Raw genomic sequence first — 7,878 nt, 5'->3', positions numbered from 1 at the left:
TCAGTGTGAATTTAAGTTTCTAAATTTAACAACTTAAACACTTGTAAAATTACTTGCCACAAAACATGAAGACTAAAATATATTCGTCTTCATGCATATTTCAGTGTAGCGAACATTAAATAGTCTATTGATAAATTTACATAGGTAAAATGAACAGCATTAACATAACAGTTTTTCAAAAAATTGTCGGCGTTATAAGAACGGGGTACATTAGAGCTATGTGCTTAAACTATGTCAGGCGTGCTCAATGGCGAAAGGAGATAACTCTCGTGTGCCAGTGCTTTTAGATTTTCACGACTTTTGCCATTCGTTCCACGCATACAGCAAATATTAATCATGTTTAATAATTTCTGTCTTGCGTCAGCGTCCCAAAATCTTTCCGCATACGGCGAACAAAAGCTACCCGCTTGGCACGAACAGGGCCGTAGATTGCAGGGGGGGGAGAAGGGAGGGTTGCATATTCATACGTTGGTCCCATGCTCGACTGATTTATTTTAAAAGCTATGTTCCTACAGCATGTAAATCCTAATATATCCGTAATAAGCGGTCGAGCTAAAACCCTGGGCTCGAATGACAAAAGTGGTTCGTAAGGTGCGCCGGACTTTAGATTATAGAGCGTTATTACACAGTGATGTCGAAACTACACAGCTAATGTTGGAAAACCGGTCTAGCCCCGACCAGCTGCTGCAATCTTGTTTCTGACAATTCTGCGCATGCGCAGACAAATTTAACCTATATTGTTATATAGTATATAGCTTGAATAGTTCAAGCCCCGTTTACATGCTATAGTTGTAGTAGTTGTAATTTTTTTCTCACAGCACTAAACATGGCGGGCACTTGACACAGAACCATTGATGTTATGTTCGTATTATATACGCATGTCGTCCGCCATGCATCTTTCTAAGCCCAGTAAAACATTGAACTAGTTGGCTGGGTTATAAAAGCTGTTTCCCATTACGTTCGCTTTTCCTACGCAGGCAAAGCTGCTTTCGAAAATTACGGCCGTGATTTCAAAAACAAAACGCATTTTACCCGCCCGGATGAAGAGAGCGTAATGCAAAATTGCTTTGAGGTATGGGAAATTTTCAGGATCGCTATAACGAGAGAATTATATATTTTTTATCTCTTAACCTAACTATATAAGTAAATTTAATAATTTCAAACTGAGCAGTTTTGAACATTATTCAAACGACATGAATTTTTTTTTATATCAGTTCGTTTTCAAACCACTAATTAAGAATTATTAATCAGTTGGTTCAACATTGTTTGTTTTAAGCCATTATTCGCCCTCAAATAAAGTTTGTGCGTACAAAAAACGGAGTTGTTTGATGATATAATTTCAAACGTGTTGGCCTTTATAATTGCGCTTCAAAGATGGCGGCTAAGTGATCGTCCCAGTCTTCTTGGAGTTGACTCGAATCAGCGGACAGGGATAGGTTTTATCGATTTACACCTCGATTTACCCTGTTTAAGATGTGTATTCGACAATTTCAATTAACTGGAGGGACCACCTTAATAGGAGACGTGGATAACCTAACCTTTTTCTTGTATTTAAATTCGACTCTTGTTAATTTAGGCCAGCTGACTTATGTAAATGTTATCCTAATTTTTTTGCAAAAAGTCAACAAAATTCAAATCATGCCGATGAACTTTATGCAATTAACGGCGTTTTATTGCGCGAATTTTTCTTTTAACTTTCGTTATCGATGGAGATGAAATGCTACATCAACTTGATAATAACATGTGCTTTTAACGTATGCTTCTGTGTCGTGGGATTATGTTTAAATTTCTTAGTCATACTCAGTCTCTTGGTCCTCTCTGCAGGTTCGAAGGAAAATGTGTTATTTCATGATCATGGTTTTGTCCTGTCTCGATTCGTTTACGATTGTAAGGAATAACCCATTGATGGCTCTTATCGCAATAACGTGGTTAAGAGAAAAATTTGATTTATTACGTTTATTGTTCTCTTGCTATTACATAGCACATATATTTCCAAGTCTTTCGTTGCTCGCTCTTTTCGTCAAGAGCTTGGAAAGGTATTTAGCAATATGGTTGTTTGTTTTCTACTCGTCAATTTCATTCCATTCTTAGTTTGCATTGGAATGACAATGAACGGAAAAGCGAGAAGTGCGACGTTTGGTAGTGCGAAACTTGCTGCAGTCTGGGGAAATACTGTGGCCTTAATGAATGCCTCATTCAAATGTTTTATCTTTTACTGGAAAAACAAGGCTTTACGCGCCGAAGGATTGAAATTAATTAGAAGCATAAAAATATTCAGTATAGTTCAATTCTAAAGCAGAAACCATGCATATCGGAAATTTATTAGAATGCAGTCAGCAGCGGCGGGCGTATAGAATTGTTAACCACTTGAGATCAGCCAAAATTACATTCGCTGTTTTTCGCGACATTTTAATGCAGCCGTCATCACTTCAGCAGCGTTGAGTGTTCTTGAAGTCGCTTTATTGACAATAAAGCTACAGTCGTTGTAAATAATTTTTCTGCATTTTATAGTTGTAGTTGCCTTTTTTAAAATTGATCTACAAGTTTTTAGGTTATAGAGATCCTGAAAGCCAGGGCTCAGGAAACTTTCGGGGTTTCATTGTTCAGATAATGCAATCTGCTGTACCCAAACATGTACCCTTCTATTTTACAGAGGTATGCTGTGTGCATATGATGTTGGAATTTAGCATTTTTTATCGAAATATCATATTTTGAGGGCAAAAATTCTCGCCCTCTGTTCTACCATAGAACTAAGCTCTAAAACGACTAAAGCATATTTTACACACTGATGCAGATATGTGCCCTAAAAAAAGATATGTGTTTTCTACCGGATTGGAGGTCCGTATAAGGAAATATTTTCCAAGGTCTCAAAAGCAGGCCCGAGGCCGAGCGCCGAGGGACGTTTCTGAGACAGAGGGAAATATTTCCCTATACGGTGCGACTAAACTGGTAAATAATAGATTATTTTTTCTTGCGGTCCGAATTCATATTTTAGCGTTGGCTCTGTGCTTTTTAATCACGCACGGTCCGTACGGCCTCTTACGAACCCCTTACGAAGCCAATCAGATTGCAGGAAACGCTAAAATATGAATTCGGACCGCAAGAAAAAGAAAATAAATTAAATTAATATATTTTCAATTTTATAAATATGCAATATGCAAATGTCCTTTTTGTGGTGTACCACCTTATAAGCTCGCTATATTTTATGTTATTACTGATTTTTATCATCACTGTTGTACGGTTGGTGTCATTTGATAGATGTCAGTCGAAATAATCAATTCAATATCTGCATTTATATTCCAGGATAACGTTCAAGAGAAATCGCAAAAGAAATTAAAAACATATTAAAAACATATATTGATATTTTCTTGGGATGCGAAAGTCACCAATCTCAAACAGTGACGTCGCCAGTGTGGATAAGTGGAAGGGGGTTCATATATTCATATTCACTGATGATACAAAAGTTAATTTGAAAAGAAATTAGTAATGTAAAAAGGAATATATTAAAATATCCCTTTATAAAAGCAATTAGCTAACCCCACACCTGTAGTTGAGTTAATGATTAAGGATTAATCCAAGATGGCCGAAACAAGCACCTCAAAGCGGTTCACGTTTTTTGGTGCATATTATAAAGGTGCCTAATAGACCTTTTTCATAATGACGTCAAACGCGGAAAGTCTTATGTTACACGAAGTTTGATTGGCTCGATAGTTTTGTGGAGCGAATGAAATTTCGTGTAACATCAGACTTTCCGCGTTTGACGTCATTATGAAAAAGGTCTATTGCGACTTCCGGCATGTATGATCCTAAACCTTGTGCAAGAGCGCAGCTGGATGTAAAAACGTCTAGACATAAAATACGTATAGCAGGTTAAATAAAATTATACGTGATGTAAAAAACAGTTAAACAGAATTATGCCGCGTATTTCTTCACCTTGAAATATTTCTAATTGGATTTTGTCGCCTTTTCGTGCTTTCGGGGAGTTAATTTTTCGATAACTACTTTTGTTTTTCAATCGAGCATTTCAATTAATTGACGTCTTTTCCATTTTGAGGTTTATCCGAAGGGCTTTATCAAGCTGCCGTTGCTGAAACATGCTGGGGGGTTGAAAAAGATGAACATGCAGCTTTGTCGTACCAAAAAAATAACCAGGGGTCAATTGCCGGTGTGGACATTGACCTTTCAATTCCCGGTCTCAAGCTGTCATCGCTTATTTTTATTTTCATTTGAAACTGTCTACTTTTTTTACAACTGTGTAAAAAAATTTTGTTCCCATATCAAGCACTAAAGCAAAGATAGGTTCAAATCAGAAATCGAAAAGTGTGGAATATTTAGGTCTCGAAGTCAATCGGTGTGGCCCATCCGATCTCTACCTCTGAAAGGCCCAAAATGCAGCCAGCAGTCCTCGTCGTTTCCCATTACTGGTTTTCTAACACTAGTAGCAGTTTTCATTTCATGTCCGCGTTGTAGATTTGGTGCATCTTAAACTCGCTATTTAGGAACGAAATGCGTCAACACTGACCTTTCAATGCGCGCTCTCAAGTTGTCATCGTTTACTCATTCGCGCAAGGATAATTATGAGGCTCCTCACTTGTCCCAAGCGCGTGCCTTGTCACTCTCTTCTAAGTCATTTTCACGTGTTTTTAAACAAAATCTTATCATTATATCAATCTTATCTAGTTGCACCTTAATCGCAAGCTTGACCTTAAAGCCAGTTAATTAACCTTCAGAAACTGGGGATCCTATATTGAACCGTTTTGACGTATTCTAAACTCTCCGCGGCGATATCGCAATGCAAAGACACAATTTATGACCACCTCGGAAATGCTCGCATGAAAGCCGTAATCATTTGTTTTTTGTTTTTTTTAAATATTCTAGTGGGTAATGTGCCTACTGGCTTTCTTATATACCCAATTTCAGTCAAATAAGAAAGGGCAATATAAATAATTTACACGCATGTTTAATTTTTACACGAAATTTATATATTTCCATAAAATTGCAACAAAAACGATTGTTTAGTACAAAAAAAAGAAAATCTTTTCAGCCGATTAAATATACCATTTGATATAGCTACATGTGCATGTCTTTGAAAAAACGTTTAATTAACAAAGTAAAATTGAGCTGTAAAACAAGTGACTCCATGGTTGTCGGACTCAGTGTAGTCGTAAAGATCTTCACCATACCAGATTCGTATAGCTTGGTTTTGATAAATGAACCTGGTGCCAACATCTGAGAAGACCAGCTGAGGTGAATTGTGGCCATAGCCAGGAAGATGATACCAACCACCAGCTTGATAAGACTTCGTTAATACAGGAGAAGGATACATGACCGCGTTGTAAACATCTGTGACGTACATGTTTGTGCGGTGATTATTATTACAACCCCAATTTGACCGCGCAGCTAGATAGCAACCAAGTTTTTGACTGCTGTGAGTCATCCTGAATGCACTCACAAAACCCGCCTGTCCACTGTATGTAAGAGTTAGGAAATTGTTATTTTTAGCACCAACACATCCACTGCCAACAGTTCTCCATCCGGCTAAAAATCAATAGAAATTCAAGAAAGAATTGAGAGACGAAAATCTAACAAAAACGTTCATAAATTTTCGGGTAAATTCGTTTCAAAATATCGCGTTACTCAGCCATACGAATAAATGAATATTCAGCAAATTGACTAAACCCATCATAGCCATCAACTGATATGCAGTAATAATAAAATACGGTGTAGGGTAGGCTTAACTCACCAACGAACAGCTAGGCTTGCCATAAGATGATTGTCACTCATGAGAGTTGCATAAGAGTATATATTGCTATAATTTTGAGAGCCCGGCGCAAAATGCGCACAATATAATATAGATGTACACTTATTTACCTGCACAGAATGCTGCATGGATTACACAAAGCAACAAGAAGATTTTCGCCAACATTTTGCTTGAAGATTTTTTGCCACAATTTACTGGATCTGCAGAAAGTATGCGGCGCTACCACCGAATTGTTAACTATTGAACGTATGCAAGATTCACCTTGTTTCTTCTACGTTTGTGTGACTATAAATTTTCTGTCTAAAATATCGATGCTTTTATATCTTCTTTCTGCCTGCGCACTCCCACATTATGTTGCCTGTCTTATTAAGGAAGAGGAAATGCGCGTTCTTGCATTGACGCAGATGGAAATATACAAATATAAACAAAGTATAATGGAAAATGAGGTCCTAATCCGAAATTTATAAAAAGGGAAGTCGAAATAGGGGAAATTAGCGATTTTTTGTTACGTATGTTATCGCGGTTGAACTTTTTGATGAAACCCTGAGAGCGGGTTTGTAAAGGCCAGATATTGTGTTTTTTGAATGCAATAACGTCACAGAAACTTCAGTTACGTCAAAACGACTCTGATTAGGTCCTGCGGCTGAACAGGCTAAAGGTCAGGCGTGGATTAAGGTCATATTTAGCCAAGTTGAGCTAACTGAAAGTCTTTCCCTCATAGTGAAAGACTGATTATATCGCCCGTCTCTGGAAGCATGAAATACTATGCCATGAGCTTAGTTTTCCAGATTATAGTTGAAAACTTGTAATGCTAAATTTCATATTGGGGGAACCGGAAAACAAAGATTGGAATTCTAGTTAAATCAGTCATAACAGTACTGAGTTTCTACCCGTCTTAAATCAAGCTCCACAACTGCAATATGTCAAACCGAAGTTGCTTGATTTCAAATTTTGCCTCGTGCCTTAATTATATAATTCTATAATAACAAGAAAGCCATCTTTGATTGCGAAATCCTGGCAATATAAACTTTTATGGTATAATTAATGTCCTGAATTTCTGGTTATGAGATGATTTCACAGCAATTATAGTCGTAGTAGGTGCTGTCTTAAACGCTTCATAAAATAAAGACCTATTATCAGTCGATAAGCTAAGTTAATGTTTACGATTCATGATGCTATATAAAAAAGACAGACTTGACATCAATTTGCTTTTCTTAAAAGGGTATTAAAAAACAAAATTATGAAACCTTGAAAGCGAGTATTTTGAAAGTTCAGAAATTGCGTCTTTTCAACACAATAACTTTGCAGAGTTAACATCACTTACGTTAAAACGTATCTGATAAGGTCCTGCGGCTGAACGGGGTCAAGGTCAATTGTGGGTTCAGCTTTGCGCAGGCTTTGTGCGACACGGTTTATGATGGATGTATATCCAAAAGCTTTGAGTGAGAAAATATCGGCCTAAAATCATATTATAAACAAATAGATCATACTATATTCAGCAGCCAGGGGCGTAACTAGAACGATAATTAGGGGGGTGAATATTTATATATTCATTTCTGCCCGACGGATTTCTATTGTAAGCTATTGCAATTACAAAAAAAATCCGTAAGGCAGAACTGGATATATGAATATTCACCCCCCCCCCCAATTATCATTCTAGTTACGCCAATGGTTAAAGTTCTATATTGAGAGGCGAATTTGAGAACATAGCGAGTAAATTTTCCACGAGGACTCGAGGAGCGGAATTTTTCATTGTCTGCGCGCTTTCATGCAGAATTAATGTGAGGAAAACAAAGAAATATTCCGCTCCACGAGTAAAATTCCGCCTAGTGGAAAACAGGCTTAAGGTAAGAGAACCATCGCAAAGAGGCTTTTAACACATATATTGGGATTAATTACTACGATTTTATAGCTAGGGACGGAATGCAGAGAATTAGGGATGAATTAGCTAGGGTGACAAGTAGACGTTAAGCAAATAAATAACAAACTGGCTTGATGCGAAACCTCTTTATTTGTGTCGGATAAAAAACAAAGGAAATTGGATAGTTTGCTCTACCGAGTAACAAAAATTTAAAATTCAACATGCGACAAAGGACATCGCTTAGGAACGCTGATTG

Source organism: Dendronephthya gigantea, unplaced genomic scaffold, assembly GCF_004324835.1.
Source record: "Dendronephthya gigantea isolate DGI-Jeju-01 unplaced genomic scaffold, DenGig_1.0 000044F, whole genome shotgun sequence".
NCBI lineage: Eukaryota > Metazoa > Cnidaria > Anthozoa > Malacalcyonacea > Nephtheidae > Dendronephthya > Dendronephthya gigantea.
This window is presented reverse-complemented; position numbering follows the sequence as displayed.